The sequence below is a fragment of the Peromyscus maniculatus genome, chromosome 9 (genome assembly GCF_049852395.1).
Source record: "Peromyscus maniculatus bairdii isolate BWxNUB_F1_BW_parent chromosome 9, HU_Pman_BW_mat_3.1, whole genome shotgun sequence".
Lineage (NCBI taxonomy): Eukaryota > Metazoa > Chordata > Mammalia > Rodentia > Cricetidae > Peromyscus > Peromyscus maniculatus.
Window position 1 is genome coordinate 41604490 of NC_134860.1, and position 19519 is coordinate 41624008.

Sequence of the window (19519 nt, forward strand, 5' to 3'; positions counted from 1 at the left end):
TAAATAAATAAATCAATCCGATATGTTGTGACTTACCACATCTGTGTAGAACAGTAGAAATCTGAGTGAATTTCAAAACAGCTACCTAGTGTACTAGATGTGAATCTAGAGAGAGAGAGAGAGAGAGAGAGAGAGAGAGAGAGAGAGAGAGAGAGAGAGAGAAAGCATAGTGGCCTAAAGCTTAAATCCAGCCACGTGTTCCCTCTTGCCCCGAGTCAAAGCTTGGCTCTGGCTTCCTTAAGCTCCCACCATGTGCATTGGCTTTACAGGCAGGGGCCCTGTTAAGCATGGCAGGCCTGAGTTGTTTCCAGCACTGGCTTTAAGCAAGCAGCTCACAGTTAGTACGGCCTGAAACCAAGCAGACCTGGGCCGGGGCTAGGGAGCCAGCCGCTCAGACTAGGGAGCCGGCCCCAAGTGGTTTTTAATGGATTCTTGATAAGTTGGGCACCAGATGTATTTTCTATCTGTTTCTCCCACCTCTAAATTTCTAAGTAATATTTACTAATGTTCCTACTGAAGAGTATTCTGGGGAAATATGGGGTAATGAGTAGCCTCCCCATAGGATGGGTAGGGCCAACTATTGTCAGTGTTTATAAATGAGCTTCCAACTCCTCATGGGTGAAGTAGTGAAAAGATTCTAATGAAGCAGAAAGAAATCTATAGCTTTGGAAGGAGGAGGAGCTGAATGGCTTCCCCTGTGTCACAGCAGATATTCCTGGAAAGAAACATCAGCTTCTACTCAGTTTATGAAGAATTAGCAAGGAAGAAAAGGCTGTGCCCCATGACATCAGCAGTCTCTTCTCTGGAATTCTACTGTATCCTTGAGAGCTCTTGGAATCCCCTGTGATGTAACTAGTGTTGTAGCTTAGGACATTATTTCAGTGCTGTAAGGTTCACCTACAGAGATGTGGTCAAGACTGAGGCGTCTAGTTGAGAGAGAGAATACACAGCATGGAGAGACCAGAGCGAGGAAGAAAGAAGCAGGCCCTAGGTCTCACTGGACAACATGGAGAAATCTCTGGACCTGAGGAAGACGCAGTGAGTTCAGGAGGGGCGGGGGAGCTTTCTGGATGTGATGGGCTTGAGCCTTCCAGGGATAAAGCTAAAGAACTGGGAACTTGTGGAAAGGAATAAACCTATCCTGCTCTGGGTTCCTTAGGAGCAGACCCAGATCAAGGATCCATGATGGTTAGTTTGGCAGATTCAGGAATTGACAAGGCTTTACCTGCTTTGCTGTGTACCATCTGCTTTTACTCTGAGTGGGGAGGAGGCACAGAGAAAGTAATGAGATTTCTGTACCATAACTGTGTTCCCTCCCCCAAACACTGGTGTCCTTTAGTTGTGTGCCAATAATAATAGGAAAAGGAGGGTGCCCTGGCAAAGCCTGAGGTTCTCATTCTTTACATCACAGCTACTAGCAGGGCAGGATACACCAAGTGCTGCTATCTTCAAATGACCCCTGTGGTTTCTGAGTTACCAACTGCTGATGGCACACAGGTCTGCAGTTCAGCCTGAGAGCTGTTAGATTCAGTGAACCTGGACTGAGACTGTCCCCTTCCTGCCAGCTCTGGGTGTCTTAGACTGTCAGTGAGGATGGCTTTGTAAATCTGATGACCATGTTCTGCCCCTGCATGGCTTCCCCATTAACATGAGAGTCTGAAGCATAGAGCAAGTGAGGTGGGCATCCATACACTACCTGAGTGTGATATTAACAATTTTCTCCTGGTTTTTCAAAGCACTTGGCTGAGGGCTCTGAAGCTACAGAGCATTCTCTGTAGCTGTGAATAAGCTTTAGAAGGATGTCCCCTGGGTCACATTGTCTAGGGAGAGAGAGGAACCCCAATGACTTCTGAGACATCCACCTACCTATAGAGAGATGGAAGAACTGACATCCACAGACGGGGAGACTCAAGTCTTGTCTTTGCAGAATTGCTAGGACAAAGACTCATCTGTCAGTTACTTCCTGAGCATCCTTCAGTGGGTCAGGTTTGACTGAGATGAGGTAATGCCTAGGGCAGTACTGTGCTTTGACTTCTAGACTAGGGAATTACTGAGATACTTAACTTTGTCTAACTTGGTTGTCAGGGTGATATAACATCTGAATGGACATAGTTTACCCCACATCACTCATGTGTTCTTGGGTCCACCAAGTACCTTCCTGAGACCAAAGTCCAGTCTTCTGAAGAATTTGCCATCCAGGCTGAACATGGTGCTAGCTCCTCATTTCAGTACGGCCAGGAAATTGACAAGTGTGATGTGCGGCTCTGGGAAAGGTCTAGAGTAAAGGACCCCTCATATGTCTCCTGTGCCTTTGCCTGCTCTTCTCATGCTCCCATGAGTATTCTTTAAGCTGGCTGTGCCCCTCTCCTTCCCAAGGGCATGGACATCTTCACAAATGGCTCCAGATCAAAAAATTAGTCTCTGTGTAGCACAAGGTGAAACAACATAGCAGTGACACACTACATATTGTCCCCATGGCTGTGACACATTTGTCCTTTCATATCTGTGTCTGGCCTCTCACTAGCCATTCATCTTTCCTGACACTTGAGTGCTGGAATGGACCATCACTCATCCTGGCAGTGTTTGCTCTTGTGTCTCAGGGATCACCTGGAGAGTCCCAGTTCTTACTATCCACCCTGACATGTCACTAACTAATTACACATTTGCTAATATTGTGTTGGCTTGAATTTATTGTGTTGATTCAGGGAAATATTTATCATTAACTAAGAGACATTTCTTTGTTCTGGCAGGACACCCACAAACTCCTACCATATCCATATATTGTAAAAAGCCTTGTGAATCCTGCACAATGTTCTTGTTGACATCAGAGGATCAACCTTTCCTTCTCACCATTCTGACTTAATTCCCTAGCAACATTTTTTCTCATGTTATTGATTACAGATATCAAGAAGGGCAAAATCATTGCCTGAGATATGTTTTGAAGTGAGTCTTCAACTTCCCATACATGAAGTAGTGAAAATATTCTAATGAAACAGAAAGAGATCTCTGGCTTTGTAAGGAGGAGGTGCTGAAGGTCTTCCCTTTTGTTTCTGGGAAGGCTGCTGGGAAGGGCAACATGGCTTTTCATGAAGTGCAGAAGAGCTAGTTAGTGGATAAGTGAGGACTGCCGGGGGTGACCCTAATCATCCCTTCCATGGAGATTCTATTCTATGATGGAGAGTGCTTAGTGCTCTCTGTGATGTCACCAGTGTTGTGGCAACATCAATGACTGTGGGTTATTCCTTCAGTTCCCATGGACATGTGGACAAGACTGAGCAGGCTGCTTGGGAGAAAGAATGGAGAACATTGTGTGACCAGAGAGAGACAGAAGGAAGCTGGCCTTTGGTCTCAGTGTAAAACCTGGAGAAATAAATGGTTCTGGGAAAGGCACAGTGAGTCCAGGGCAGGGGACAAGACACTTCCTGGAGGAGGTGAACTTGAGCTGATATTTCTAGTATTGTAGCTCAGCAGCTGGGAGTTTCTGTGTAGTAATGGGTGAGTCCAGCTTTTCTGGCTTTCTAAAGAGCAGACCCAGAGTCAAGAGTTTCTAAAGGTTAGTTTAGGAGAGCCATGATTTGTCCAGGTTGCAGCTGCTTTTCTGGGAATTCCTTCAATTCCTTCTGACTGAGAAAGAGGATTAGGATAAAAGGACCACTGAGCTGGCCCTCTCTCCATAGGGCGTTGCTGCACTTCATCCTAGTGGATTACTCAGTTTCCATGGAAATCTGATGCCAATAGGAAGGGAGGGAAACCAACTAGGCCACACAGCACATCAGCAGATGTTTTGGTCCTGAACACATGTGATTAGGTTTTGGTGCTGCTAATCTCTAGGGACAACAGGCTTTGCTTGAATCACATCAGATGGTAGCTGACACTGTCCTCCAATTCTACTTGGCTGGCATTGCTTATGCCTTCCAGGGCCAGGATACTGCATTAGGGAGGGAGGCACATAATTATCCACAGTGGTTGAGGACAGAGACAGCTCAGTGGGCCTAGTTTGAGCATAGCTTTCCTGCTGTTTGGAAGGTTCCCTGGGTCCCTAGCATTCATTACATTAGGCTTCTTCTTGGGACTCAGCATGGTCTCTCCTGGTCCTTACCATTCAAGAATACAAGTTAAATTGTCTTTATCTACCTGCAGGGACTACTGGAGAGGCACCATCCCAACTCTCCAGCTTTACTGATCAGGAGCAGGAGCAAGACATGAAAAAAATCAAAAAACTCACCATTTGCTTACATGACATGGAATGTGAGAGAAATGAACTTCGTGGTATCCTAGCCAATTATAATTGCAAGGATTTGAAAAACAGGTAGTCATTATGCGCAGTTCTCTGCTGACCTTCTTGAAACCACAGTATCAATCCCAGGTTTCCTGAGGAACAGAAGGCTGAAATTCCAGGGTGTCCTGCTGCCTAAACTAGTTTTCATGAATTCCTTTGAGATGCAGACTTGGAACCCAGGAGGAATGAGATAGGGACACAGGCTGTTCTGCTTCTTCCAAATGAAAAGAAGAATGTGTGGCCTCAATTGCACTCTTGGGATACAGATAGTAGTGTGTGAACCCTCAACATGTACTTCAAGAGACCTTGACAGGCGTTAGCTTGTGGGAGATGCTAGGTGCTGTGAGTTTGTGGAGAGTCTTTGTACTTGACCAGTAGATGATTGTGTATGAAAGCTCATGAAAGCAGCTTGAGGGCCCTGGTTTATTCATCTGACTAAGGGTGGTCCCGATTACAGCACTGGTGAAGCAAGGGGAACCTCACTTTGAGCATCACACCTCCTGGTCACTGTGCTCACCGTTTTAGAACATAAGAATCACTGTGCAGTTTATAAAACCATTCCGAAATTGGGGCTCCTCCGGGCAAATAATAATTGTTTGCTCCGGGTCTCTGTGTAGCTATTGGCACCCAGGAATGAGAATCCCTGTTCTAGAGATAGGAGAAATGTTACAATAGTTTTCTTGTGTTTTCAGATATGTGGCACAGATTCCTGGCAACTTCTTAGAGCACTTATCTATAGCTCCATGCCCACTATGGGTGCTCATGAACTAGATCACTCACCTTAAACCTTCTGGCTGTTATGTTCTGAGCACAAGATAGAATGTTTAATAAGCACCAGGAAGTCCCAGTGTTTAAATACCAGGCTGTGGCATCTACTGTGCTGGGGTAGTCCATGACACAGCCTTATTTATGTGATCCTTGTTGCCTTGTTGCCTGGGGTTCTTTTTTCCTGGGGCCATGCCCTACCACAGGCTAAACTTTGAAACAGAGATGCTTGAAATGGAACACAAGCAGGTGATGTTGGCTCTCCAGGAAATGCCATTGGAGATGAGTGAAGCCTTGGACAAGTGCAAGGGGCTGATAGAGGAGACTGAATACTTTAGGTAAGTGCTCAATAGCTTGGGATGGACTGATTCTGCCCTTCTTTGTCCTTGACAAAAGTGAGGGCTCTGGTTCTAGCCTGTGTACCTCTGAGCCCATAGCCTGCCTTGTGGCCCTTCAATTTTTGCCTCTTGGACTCAATTTTGCTAAGTGTGAACAAACACTGAGGCCCTCATATTATTGTCCTGCCCAACTCAGGAGACTTAAGACAGAAAAATGGTTTGTATCATAAAGGGATTTCTTGAAGCCCAGGTTCTCTGGGTGCTGGCAGGGGCTTCACAGATCTGATTTGCCTGGGATCTGTAGAGAGAAGTTATTCCTGTTGGAACTTCTGCCCTCATTCAGAGTGTGTTTTGCCTCTACCTGCTGATGCTTTCCCAATATCAGGAACAGTTAAGCAAAGGTGGGGACTGCACCCTTTTCTCAGAGGGACAAGATCCCTTTTGATACCTGGATTTTCAGAAGTAGTTTGAATTTGTCTGCAATTTGGCTATTCTCTGGATTTAGCCTGCATTTGAGTGATGCTGGCTAGTCTACTGAGAGCTCCATTCTTGTTCTGTTGACGTCAGACTTTTCATGGTTGGTGGTATGTGGATGCAGGATGGCAAATGGAGGCTTACTGTGGCTCACCAAGTTTTGGTGATTGTTTAGTTACCTCAATGGCCAGATCCTACCAGAGTGTAATCAGCTAAAGAACAATGTCCATCTGTTGAGACATCAGAACATGCTGTTGTGGAAGGAGTAGATTGAAGAGCATGAGACCTGTGAGCAGTTGAAGAAGCTCTTAAAGGAGGCTCATGAGAACATGTGTGACCCCTGTGCTGAGCAGCATCAGGTAGGCGGAGGCAGTAGGGGCAGACTTCCCAACTGTCCAACCATAAAATAAAAACACCCATGTAAGCACCCACCCACCCATCCAGAATCTATTTCTGTGATCATTCAAAGTCTTCCTGTAGAGGTAGCCTCTTGCTCGATACTAGCTGATTGGAAAGCAAACCCTCCTGGTCTGCTGGAATTGCAGTACATTCAGAGAGATGGGTCTGTGAGATACCACACACCTACATGTCATTATATTAGAATCTGTCATGCAGGGAGCTACTTGTAGAATACCACAGAGCTCTCATTGATTAGGTCAGTGGCCTGTGGCTCATTTGCATTCTGGGGTCCTGTGAGATCATAAGTAGGAAGCAGCTTGCAAGGACTAGAGCCCTAGACAATGCCAAGTGAATGTTTTTCATTGTCAACTTTTGGGGTGGCAAGTGGGCTTGTTTTTTCTTCCTGCATTCCATTTTGTTCTCTTTCTTTAGCTTAATTCTTGGGTCACACTCTCAGAAGCTGAGTATCAGCTTGTCAGCCCTGTTTTCTGTGAGTGGTGCTGGGCAGTTCTCCCATCCTGGAGTTTCCAGTCTGGAGCTGACTGAATGACCATCGGTGTGGGAGGACTTTGACAGCTTGAGGGTTGGGGTGACAGGTTTAAGGCTTGAAGAGAACATTTTCTCCAATCACCTCAACATAGTTTGACTAAGCTGTGTGCTCTCCTCTAGGCAGTTTTAGTCCCTAGAAGATGGATAGATCTGTTGTAGGCCTCTGTGGAAACATCTGATGTGCATAATCTAAATTTATCTGTTTACTCAATATGATATCCTCTTCTTTTTTTCTGCTTGCTTTTGATTCCTGTTGTCTGTGTGTGATCCTTACAGGTGTATGTAAATGTGTACATACACGGGTGTGTTCAGAGGCTACATAATGAAACCCCATGTTGTCATCTGTTGCTTACTCTCTTGTTCCCTTGAACCAAGGTCATTCACTGAACATAAAATTATCTGTTTGGGCTATTTGGGCTGGCCAGGACTCTGGATCTCCTGTTCTTTAATGGGGCCTTCTGTCTTGTTTTGTCTCATCTAATTGTCACAAGTTTTAATTGCTCAGAAAGAAAAAGGAGGGAGTAGTTTCTCCTGTGTTTATACACTCTTATTGCTTTGGTATACATGTGTTCTTTAATAAATAATAAAATCAAACAATACATCTATTTTAAAAATTAAAACTAGACTTCTTCCTTTTCATTACACACAGCTAACACAAAGGAAATGTCTTGTTTGTCTCATTGGCTTCACAACACGGAATCCCACAGTGCATCTCCTTGCTGATATTGTGTTACTGACTATATCATGTGTGTGTGTGTGTGTGTGTGTGTGTGTGTGTGTGTGTGTGTGCATTTGTGTACATCTGTGGGTGAACTTCTCTCTGTGTGTGAATGCTGACTATTATTTGGACATTAGTGTTCCTTTGGTTTCTATATATGACCTCCTGTTGGTGAGTGGGTGTTTGTGTGCCCATGTTTCTTGTATGTGTAGGGGTAAATGCTTGTGTGTGTGTGTTGGCTATATGGGTGCTTAAAAGTACTAGTGTTTTTGAATGTGTAAACTCATGTGTGTGTTTTTCTCTGAAATTACTCGTTATATTTTTAATGATGATGGAGACCAACTAACTTTATTGAGAAAGTACTGTGCCTATCTCTAATTGCCACTGTGTTCATTTCTCATCCAAAGAAAGTTAATCTTCTTCTCAATAGTATTCTTGGTGATTGCTCCTTCTATTAGAATTGGCAGTGAAACTGAACATGTTAGTGCATTACAGTGGGCTTGTATGGGTGCATAAATGTACTTATGTGTGTCCTTGACTTTATGTGTGTGCATGAGAGTGAGAACTCTCCCCTGAGAACACAATCTTCTAATGAACAGGAGAAAGAAAGCCTGGATGAAAAACTGAAGGGCCTGCTGAATCAGAAGGAGCTGGTCACCCAGCAAAGGGACTTGGCAGAAAAGCTGCAACATCACTTCAGTATTTATGAGATGAGGTAGGAGCCCAAACTGGGAGGAGTAGTTAGAACCATGGAGGTCACCTGTACCTATATCTCTGTCCTTTTTGGGAATCTCCCCATCTGGATGGCTCTCATCCACAGGCAGTGAAAGACCACCTCTGGATGTTGTGCTGGCCCTCTTAACAAGAACTTCTCCAGGAAACACTATGTTTGAGCCTTAGTGTTTCTGAGGAATGTGTACCCCTTATTCCCTTCGTAGATCTCTGTATCTTCTCAGTGTCCCCTGTGTCTCCCCATAAATCTCCCTATGGTAGTCCTCAACCTAGCAGGAGGAGTGTTAGTTTTGAAGGACAGTGTGTGCTCTTGTTACTTTATTTTCCTTCCAGAACATCACATTTAAAGAGAAGTTCCTACTTTTGGTTAGATCTGCATGCAGCACACTCCTGCTGATTATAAGCTCTCTGCAGTGTGCATCTGTCTCCTGAGAAAAGATTTTTCTGGACATAAGATTATTTAGGGGTTGAGGTGTTGAACTCAGACAGGTCTCTGTGCTGTAGGAATACTCAGAACCTTCACTGCTTTTATTTTGTAGGGTCTCTAGAGGGACTACATTCAGTTTCCCAGGTTGCTCATTAACCTGGTATCTAATCAGGGCCATGTACATCTGCCCTGAACTGTCTCTCAGACCTTGATACACTGTTATGTTTTTCTCAAAATATTGTATCTGGACAGCTGTAGAAATGTGTGGATTTTCTTGTCCAGCACTGTCTAGTTCTCTGTTGGAGACCGACTCTGGACAGCGGTGTCTTGAACCTTGTGTTACCTGCCACGATTTATCAAGCCTCATGTAAATAGGAGGCTTTTAGTCTAACCTAGGAATGTAGGATTAAATAAACCTCTTTAAATCAGCTAGCTGCAGGGGCCTGGGACCAAAGCAACCTCCTGCTGACCCTCCTTAGGAATTTTCTTTGTCCTCTCCTCACTCCTGCTCCCCCTCCCTACCTGAAGCCCTGTTTATAAGCTCTAACACCCAGTCAATAAACGAGGCCTTGATGCAACTCAGACTGCTTTGTCTTTCTTCACGCGCTTGGTCTCCTTTCCCTCTCGCCCCCCATTGATTCACAGGTGGTCCCTCCTCGAGACCCTCGAATAACCTGGCCTGCTGGACGGGTCAAGTGGCGCCCGAACGTGGGGCTCGAGGCATGGTGGCTCACTACTGGACGTTAAAGAGAAAACGGGGTCTGGCCAGACTCACTAGGGTAGAGGTGCCCCAACAGCATCACTCGTGCACCGTGGGCTGCCTTGAGGTAAGTGCCGTTCATCAATCAATGGATAAAGTACTCTCTAAAGAGGCTTTCTTCATTAAGGAAATGAAGATTTCAGGGAGAGGGGAATAAGAGTCAAAAAGAAAGAAAGAAAAAAGATTTAATTAAGTTTTTCTGTTTCGTGGAAGAAAAATGTCCCTGGCTGGTTATTAATGGCCCGGGCATCCACCCTTTGACGTGGAATAAAGTTGGAAAGGATATCAATAACTTGCTTAAGGACGGAGAGTACGTCCCCGATGCATTCTTTAGTTTCTATGGAGTAATCAGAGATGTTTTAAAGGATTCAGAAAAGGATAGTAGGGTGTCACATCTTCTGGCACTTGCTGAGGACCTATTAAACGATGTGTCCATCCCAGAAGATGGTAAGAGTGAGGTTGTCACAAATTACATTGAACAAAAGACCAAAAGACCCACCGGGACCCTCAAGGGTCCAGAGGTTTATTGACATCTACCGGTAAGAGCGCTCTCTGTCTTGTCTCTGTCTCTGTCTTGTCTCGTTAAGTTTTGTGCCAGTCGACTGATTTGTACTTTGCAGGCTCTCACTGGGACAGACGTGTCCGGACAGTGATCCTGGGAGGGAAAGAGAGACGTCTCATTCCCTGATTTGGGCAAGGGACCCCCTAGTCCAGAGCCATTTGGGGCCACCTCAGAGGTGACCATTTGATTTTAGGAGTCTCCTCCAGGGAGTGCTCAGGAGAGGAGCATCTTTGGGTACCTTTCCCCATGGTGGGAGGAAGTGCCACTTTGTATTTTGTTCCGGGAAATTGTTAGAGCCATTTTGTGGGGTTTTTTTTTTTGTATATTTTATTGTGGTCATTGTTACTTTACACTCTTTTCTCTTCCAAGAAATAAGGTACATGTCTGACTGACAGGGATGTGAAAGCCCCCTGATGTCTGTTTGATCAAGGACAGAGATCCTCGAGTCTCGATTGTTTTTGGTGTGATTGAGCCTAGAGGGTCACTCTCCACAGAGCACATCAGGCTGTCATTGTTCTTGGAGCTTTGTTGGTTGTCTCATTGGGGCAAAGTTTTTCTTTCGTGTGCCCTTGGTCTTGTGTGTAGTGTGTTAACTGTTCTCATTGTTGACTTGACTGTGACGGACGCTATGGGACAGTCCCCTTCTTCTCCACTAGACCTTTGCCTAGCCCACCAGAAGGATGTGCGAGCCACAATCGAGGGGCTTGCTTGCTGTGAGTGAGGCCATCATCATCTCAGTGCTGATGTGCCGGTACTTGGATTGTCTGTGTAAATGTCATCTGTTTCTGCTACTCATCTCCCTTATTTTCCTTGGGGGAGGAGAGAGAGGCACAGCGAGGGCCACCTCCCTCCCTCCCTAGCTCTCTTGCTATCAGGACTGCAGGCAGCTGGCTGCTCTCACGAAGGTGGGGGTGCGTGCTCTGGGTACAGGCAGGCTAAGATTCTCATGTCTTGCTCTGGACAGGACAATGGCTGCCTGCAACTGACAAAACTGTGTGAACACTGAACAAAAAATCTGACTTTAGTCAGAGGAGTTAACAAAAACTTTTTTTCAGGAACACTGGCAGCCAAGGAGATACTTTATGACCACTGCTCCCCCTCCCTTCCTTTACTGTGATAACTTCAAGGTCTCTTCTGCCAGCTAGGAATTTCTCTTGTTAACCCTTCTCTGTCCTGATTGTGAAACCTCAGTAATCCCCCCCACTTCATCCCCTACAGACAAAGAAAAGCTAAAACCAGGATTCTTAAATGTAGATAAGAACTTAGACGCCTTTTTCCAGGTGGCTTTATCAACTACAAAAACTTAAGAAAACACAGAGTTAGGATATAGGACCATCTGGCAGAGACTAAGTGGTCATAAAACATCCCAAACATCCCAAACTCCCCAAACCCCGGGGACAGCTCATAAAACTCCTAAACACGGTTGCTAAACAAATGAAAAATAAAGATAACATGAAAAACTACTGATATGAACCTAAAGAGGGATGCGGGCGGTGGGAGATAAATTATGTGGTCTGTATTAACTTCACAAAGAAAGGCATGTGCTCCTTCCAACCTCTCTGCTGTGTGTGAGAGGTTTGGAACTAGCCCCCCTGCCGAGGCTTGTAAACTTCATTTGTATAAACCTTGCTTTTGCATTCTGTACCTGAGGTCTCCAGTGGCTTCTTTGGGGATGTGATCTGGGCATAACACTGATATTGCTTAAAAAAAATGTTAAATTACCAGTTCAAGATACTGGGGAAATTATGCTTTTGTTTCCACAGGAAAAATAAAAATTTACATGGGTTTTGGTCATTTGAGTTCAATGTGTTACAAATACTTGTCATCATTTAAGAAAATTGGTTTCAAATTATTGTTGGTTAAAATAAAAGTTTAAATAAATGATTTTTTGACTTGAGGAAACAGTTTAAGATGTAAAAATTTAAAGGCTTAAGCATGTCATAAGGGTTTAAAAAAATAAAATAAAACTTTAAGGTCTAACATTAAAGTTTAAATAAACATGTTTCAGATTTCTTTCTCTTGCTATTCTGCTGTTACATGGAGACTCCAAAGGGTCATAGTCTTAAAAATGTCTGTCTATTCTGCAGGTATGAATGAAAATGTGGCCACATGTATGTTTGGTTTTGAATGTCTGAGTTTGCATGCATGTTCTTCTGTGTCAAGGAATACAAGTTAATACTAGTCATCTGGCTATCCAGATACTAGTTTAAAGCATAAACGGTTCTATTTAAAATAAAACAAACTGAAAGGTATATTTGACTAATATATCTATAGGAAAACAAATTAGCCTGGTCATTATTACCAAACTTAGAGATATTTTCAAGATTAGGCCTAGATTTGTTTGGCTCAGATACATTTAATAGATAATGGTCCTCAAACCTGTCAATGATCTGATGAATATGACATTTAAATTATTTGATTAAAAACTTACTATCAGAAACAGAGACTCTTAGCTCCCCAGCTCCTAGCAATGACTCCCAAGGTCTCCAAAGAAGATATGGAATGACAAAAAGATGCCACCTGAATTGTGAACGACACTGACCACAGGGCAAGATGCCCCAATGCAACGCCTGCCTCCAGGACCCAGCCCAGATTATGGACAAGTAGTAGGACACTGTCAGTCTTCCGTGTCCCTATTCCACAGAAAAGGTACTCTGCCTTATGGGCTTGATGGTGGTAAAAGATTGATGTTGTTCTGACTGGTACCTCCAACGCTATAGAGACCTGGGTAGAGATTGATCACTGTAATTTATAGGATTGGAAGCTTCTTGGTCTGCACTCAGATATAGTTTATCCTTCTCAGATTTCTGACAGTACTGATGGCTAGGCTAGCTCTAACTTTGTCAGCATGGCAGCATCAACCAGATCTTTCTGCAAGGCCATAGCTAGCTTGTAAGCTCACTTTTAAAAAAATGTTCTAATGTAAAAATTTAAATATATCATAAAGGTTCGGGTATGAGTCTAAAATAAGATATGTTTCAGATTACTCTCCTGTTCTATGGTTCAGAGCTTAACATTTAGGAGTCCTGATGAGCTGATAGAGCAATGACCACTTACTGTCCAGTCACAAGCTCAACATTTTGGATTTGTTTTAGATGTCATCTAGATATGTCTAAATGTAAACCTAAAAGTGCTTCTCACCAGGCCAAAAATCTCTGTCTAATTTATACTAGATTTCTGGACAGAAGTAAAATGCCCAAATCTGTAGTTCTTGTTGGGACTCAAAGGTATAAGTCTACTTCTGCTGTTTTACAGATACCCATTATCTGCTTTGTCTACAATATGGATTTCAGTACAGATTGGTAATACTAATGTATCTAAAACTTTTATGTCATTTTGTAAGTAGGCCTCAAAGGATTAAAAGAGTCATAAAAACATAAACCCACTTCACAGAGGTCGAAAGGACCCCAGATAAGTATTCCTAAAGATGGTATTTTTCCTTTCTCCTGGTCTTGGGATTACTGCTTTTCCCATTACTATGGGTATAAACCTAAGGGTTCCAAATAAATTCATAAATTTTAACCTCTGTTCCTAGTTTAAATCTGTCTCAACAGATTTCTACTTGGCTGGCAGACACCTCCAAGTTTCAGTTGCTGACTCCACCACTCCAGATGACTGTGGACTCCGGACGTGCTAAAGGCTAACATGGACCAGCCCAGCTAACATGATTCTTCTCTGTCGCTATGGTGTTAGGCATCTACATGCTACTGACGAATGCCCCCTGCCCAGTCTTTGACCAGATTTTCAGCCTTTTGGGGGAGGAGCCCTGATAACGACACCCCAATACCAGCTTGAAGCAGTTCCAGAAGAGAATACATCGTCCCATTTTCCTTGTTCAAAAAAGGCTGAAATGCTGGGTCAAAAGAAAACTCCCTGACATAGAGACCAGATGGCTAATTGTACATGAACTATGCGTGGCCATTACAGGCCATGAGTTACTAAAATAGGCCATGAGGTACCAAATGTAATACCATAATTTTAAGATTAATATTTGCCAAAAATTTGCCCCAAAAAAATGGGGGAATGAAAGACTCTAGCCCTTCAGGCTTATACCCCCAAGCCTCAGGAATAGAGAAAACTTCAAGCACCAGCAAATGAGAAACTAAAAATCTAGTTCCAAGAGCAACCTGACTTAGCCATTGTTCAATCTCCCCTGCAACCATATAACAATGTAAAGAGATTTCTGGTAAGAGATGTGCTCAACTGTGACTGGGATAGTTGCAGGTGTTCCAGGAAGGACCACTGTGACCTTTGTGTAGACTCCAATCCCGCCTTGATACCCCCCCCCTTGAGGTTTCAGGAAAAATGAACCTGTTGATGCAAATTACCTGTCTGTGATCACTCTGTACCCAGACCATGATCTTGTGAAACGAAATTGTATGAAAATTGTAATCTTGTGGGTTTTTCCTTTATTAGCCTTTATGGGGCTGCAGTAAGATGTGGCTCTTGCTCTTAGGAGCAGGGTTTGCCCTTCTATATAGAAGCTTTAAAGAATCCCCTTGGCCTTCTACCCTGATCCCCACCCTCCTGGCCCCCCTGATTATTTTCCTTCTCCTTCTCATTACCTTTGGTCCCTGGGCCTTTCAGCGGTTGACTCGGTTTATCAAAAATCAGATTGATTTGGCCTTACCACGACACGTCTCGATTCATTATCACAGAGTAGATTCCTAGGAGGCCAGCCAGGAGCCCCATCAAGGATTCAGATTCAGTGTCCTAAAGCCCTAACGTCCCCACAGTCTTGCTAGAGAGTACTCAATGACGGGAATAGTACAGGGCCCACGCAGGAGACAACAGCGTACAGAGGTCGTTGAGATCGGCTCAACATGGCACCTGCCATGCGTGGGAGTCCCCCTGCATAGCCTAAGACAGAGGCTCTCTCGGACCTCCGCAACCCCGATCACATGGACTTGGTCCATTTTTGAGAAAAGAGGGGGAACTGTTGGAGACCGACTCTGGACAGCGGTGTCTTGAACCTTGTGTTACCTGCCACGATTTATCAAGCCTCATGTAAATAGGAGGCTTTTAGTCTAACCTAGGAATGTAGGATTAAATAAACCTCTTTAAATCAGCTAGCTGCAGGGGCCTGGGACCAAAGCGACCTCCTGCTGACCCTCCTTAGGAATTTTCTTTGTCCTCTCCTCACTCCTGCTCCCCCTCCCTACCTGAAGCCCTGTTTATAAGCTCTAACACCCAGTCAATAAACGAGGCCTTGACGCAACTCAGACTGCTTTGTCTTTCTTCACGCGCTTGGTCTCCTTTCCCTCTCGCCCCCCATTGATTCACAGGTGGTCCCTCCTCGAGACCCTCGAATAACCTGGCCTGCTGGACGGGTCAGTTCTCAGTTTGTCTTCTAGCAGATTTTAAAACACAGAGTTAAATCCAGCCTAAGATGCACTCTGACACTACTCTCCTATGAAATCAAGGAATGACCTGAGCTGAGAGGTCATGCTGGACTGTCCAGATGACTAGAGCTGGTTCAGGCTCAACAGCTGACACAGCAGGTCCCCACCAGGCCTGTTCCCTAACTGCCTTCCTCCTCTAGGTCACAAAATCTCCAGCATGACCTGGAACATGTCACAGCCCCGGATGAAAGCCTCCTGCAGAGAGAGCTGCTGCAGCAGGAGCACGAAGTATCACAGGCAAGTGAGCCACCACTGCATTCCAACCCGTGCAACCATGGCATTCATGGGGACTGGGGGCTCTTGACATTGGCTTCCAGTGTGAATAGGCCCTGATTTTGTCTAACCTGTGGCCCAGCCAGGATGCCTCTGCGACTGAATGCCTTTCCTTCTCATACAACAGCTTTGAGAGAACTGAGGAGGCCAAAGAAGCCACAATCCACTTGAATCCATGGCGCTCTCCACCCTTGGATTGAAGCCTCCTCAGAAGAATACACACTCCAAGTCCCATGGGGCATTGCTATACTTGCTTTGAAATGGTCTTTTACATTTGTGACTGCCTTCCTACCATGTTTTCAAGTCCAGTCACAGGCTTTTGACTGTGCCTCAAAGTCTGTTGCATGATTAACCTAACCCTTTAATCTTTTAATTTAGCAAGCTGCTTAGCATAATTTTTTTGTTTGTTTTTTTGTTGGGTTTTGTTTGCGTTGGGTTTTTTTGGTTTTCTTTGTTATTGTTTAAGGTTTTGAATTCATTTGTACTTTCTTTGGTTCTTGTTGTTTGGTATTTTGATATGACCATTTACTGTTTATATTGTGTGCCCTTTCATCCATTATTGAGTAAAATGATTGTATCTTTATTGAGAAAAATGTGATTGCCTACTCTTCACTCTTAATATATTAAATGTGGTCATATACACAATGGAGTACTACTAAGGAGAGAAAAACAATGACATTATGAAGTTTGCAGGCAAATGGATGGATCTAGAATAAATCATCCTGAGTGAGGTAACCCAGACTCAGAAAGACAAACATGGTATGTACTCACTTATAGGAGGATACTAGATGTAAAACAAAGATGACTAGACTGATACTATCAACTTCAGGGAGGCTATGTAGAAAACAGGACCCCAAGAAAGATACAGGGTTCGCCCAACAACAGAGAAGTGGATGAAATCTACATGAACAACATGGACGTGAGTAGGGCTAATGAAGGGCAAGGGTCAAGAGAAAGAGAGCTTAGGGGAGCAGGAGATCCCAGCTGGATCAAGAACAGAGAGAGAGAACAAGGAATAAAAGAGCATGATAAATGAAGACCACATGAGAATAGGAGGAAGCAATGAGCTAGCGAGGTCCCCAGAAATCAACAAAGAAACCCCCACAATAGACTACTGGCAATGGTCGAGAGACAGCCCGAACTGACCTACTCTGGTGATAGGATGGCCAAACACCCTAATTGTCATGCTAGAAACCCCATCCAATGACTGAGGGAACTGGATGCAGAAATCTACAGCCAGGCCCCAGGTAGAGCTCCACGAGTCCAATTGGCGAGAAAGAGGAGGGATTGTATGAGCAAGAGTTGTTGAGACCAAGGTTGGAAAAACCACAGGGACAAATAGCCAAACGAATGGAAACACATGAACTATGAACCAATAGCTGAGGAGCCCCCAACTGGATCAGGCCCTCTGGATAAGTGAGGCAGTTGATTAGCTTGATCTGTTTGGGAGGCACCCAGACAGTGAAACCGGGTCCTGTTCTCAGTGCATGAGCTGGCTGTTTGGAACTTCAGGCTTATGCAGAGACAGTTGGCTCAGGCTGGGAGGAGGGGACTGGACCTGCCTGGACAGAATCTACCAGTTTGAACTCAGTCCTCAGGGGAGTCTTTGCCCTGGAGGCAATGGGAATGGGGGAGGGGTTCAGCTGGGGGAAGAGGAGGGAAGGGCCGGAGGGGGGAGAATAAGGGAATCACTGGCTGATATGTAAAATTAAATTAAATTATAAAATAAAAAAAGACTTCTTTTCTGGTCAGCATTGCTTTGGGTTCAAAGTTTGTCTAGCCTGTGTGCCAGCTAGGCTGCACTAGATATGATGGTCTTTCCTTCTCTGAGGGCAGGTCTCAAGGGAAACCTGAGGAGGCCAAAGAAGTCCCAGACATCTTTATCAGGAGACATTCTTCAGGCTTAGGGTTAAGGCCCCCTCAGATGAAGACACCCACTTTGTTTTGATTTTACTCGTGAGACAAACACCAAGTGACCTCCAAGGGATCCAGCCCTCATCAGATCCATGAGTCTGTTGGCTCAGTACTCCTGAAGAAAAGAAAGCATCACCAATGAGCTTGAGACACAGAAAACCTGAGACAGGAGTTACTGAGAACCCTGACATTCAGCAGAATGTGGCTTCTGTGAGGGGTACTAAAACATGGAGGGTAGAGATGTTGGTGAGCAAGACTTTTTCTATCCATTTAATTTCGATGTCTTTGGCAAGCTACTTAGCCCTCCCTATGTGATGGGAAATCTATCATGGACTGTCTTGAGGTCAAGTTGTTCTAGATAGACAGTTTCCAACTCTTCACTCTTAATATCATGTGCGAAGTTTTCATCCTGTAACTCCAGAACCTCCTTTAACACCAGAACTCTGTGTGCCCATCTTGGGCTACATAGTGACTTCCAAGCCAAGACAGGGATACATAGGTCTTTGCATGTGGATAGTGTTGCCAATTCAGTGTACACCCAATTCTTGATGCAAAAAGGATCCATACTGCATCCTCATGGACATATATATTGCTATCCCTCAACTATATTATTCTGTATACACATTTCATGAAATGATCCTGTGAACCCTATTAATGAGAAACAACCATATCTTGTCCATGGACCTGACACAGCTGTGGGCATCTTGTGTTGATATCGATGACTCCTATTACCACTGAAGGCTCAGCAGCTGTCTTCAGTCTGGGCCACCACTTGTGACTATGGTATTGTGAAAGGGATATGATACCACAGGGCATATGTGTGTTTTAGAGGACTGTGCTGCCAACCGGGACAAGAGTAACATCTGTGCCAGGAACATTGCCATGAGCCACATCGGGGTCTCTGGCTCTGCTGAAACCAGGGTCTGCATTGCTTTCCCAGATCCTGATGCCATCACAGACATTGCAGATGCCTGGAATCTGGGCTGCCACATGGATCCACTTGGGTACTGCTGGTGGGTCCATGCTGATCTGAGTGATCTGCATTGCCAACTCGGGCCATGTTGACATCCAGGCCCAGCAAGCCACCTAGCAACATGTCTGGGTTCATGTTGCTAATGCAGCCAGTGTTTGTGGCCTATATTGCCAACCAAGAGACATACAGGACCATCTTAGACAAGGGCTGTGTCTTCCAGGGATATACAGTTCTTAGTGGACTATGCTACCACCAGGGGCTATGGTGTCCTCCCGGTCTAGGCTGCTGCTAATGGCCATGTCTAAAAACTGTACCCTGCCACAGCTTCAGTTTTTGTTGGTGTCAGTTGATCCTGTTACCACTGAACACAGGATAGGGATTCAAAGAATTCACCCTGCCTCTCACAGGCTGTAGCACCAGGGAGAACTGGATCTGCACCTCACCAACTGCAGCACTTGGAGAGTTGGTCCTGAACCTGGACTGAGTAGCATGTAGACCTAAATTGTTAGTGGTTGTGTAGGTGAGCTGGCTGTGATGGTGTGAGAGCAGAAGAGCTGACTCTGCTCCCCTTCTTCTGACCTGTGTTGGCAATGGTGAGGGAAAGATGTCTGCCCCACCTGAGGATATGCTATCTGAGGCTGGTGGGAGAGCTGGCCTCTGGGCCATGAGAGTCTGACAGTCACCTATGGAAACAATTGGAGGACTGGACCCAGCACCTTGCCTCTCCAAACAGCAGGGCTGGTCCTTGTGTTCTGAGTGTGGGTGACTCAGATGTGAGGGCAGGTGGGTAGCATGAATCTTAACAGGTCTCATTAATAAAATCAGACCTGCATCCAGGGATTGGGGCGAATCCTAGAAGATCAGAGAAGCAGAGCAAGCCACAGCCTGCTCACCTTGCTGGTTCCTCAGCTGTTCCTGTTTCCTCAGACAGGAAGCCTCTGAGTCCTCATCCAA

General features: G+C 44.8%; 1 long non-coding RNA gene across 1 annotated transcript in view; it reads left to right on the plus strand.

The window, feature by feature from the left end:
* LOC143267339 (uncharacterized) overlaps positions 1 to 16271 on the plus strand; it is a 58512-nt gene extending 42241 nt beyond the window's left edge. The window contains exons 5-9 of the long non-coding RNA XR_013042341.1: positions 4141 to 4309; positions 5251 to 5382; positions 6032 to 6215; positions 8122 to 8237; positions 9327 to 16271. This is a non-coding gene — a long non-coding RNA (uncharacterized LOC143267339). The remainder of the gene's footprint in view (positions 1 to 4140; positions 4310 to 5250; positions 5383 to 6031; positions 6216 to 8121; positions 8238 to 9326) is intronic.
* Positions 16272 to 19519: the final 3248 nt, after the last annotated feature.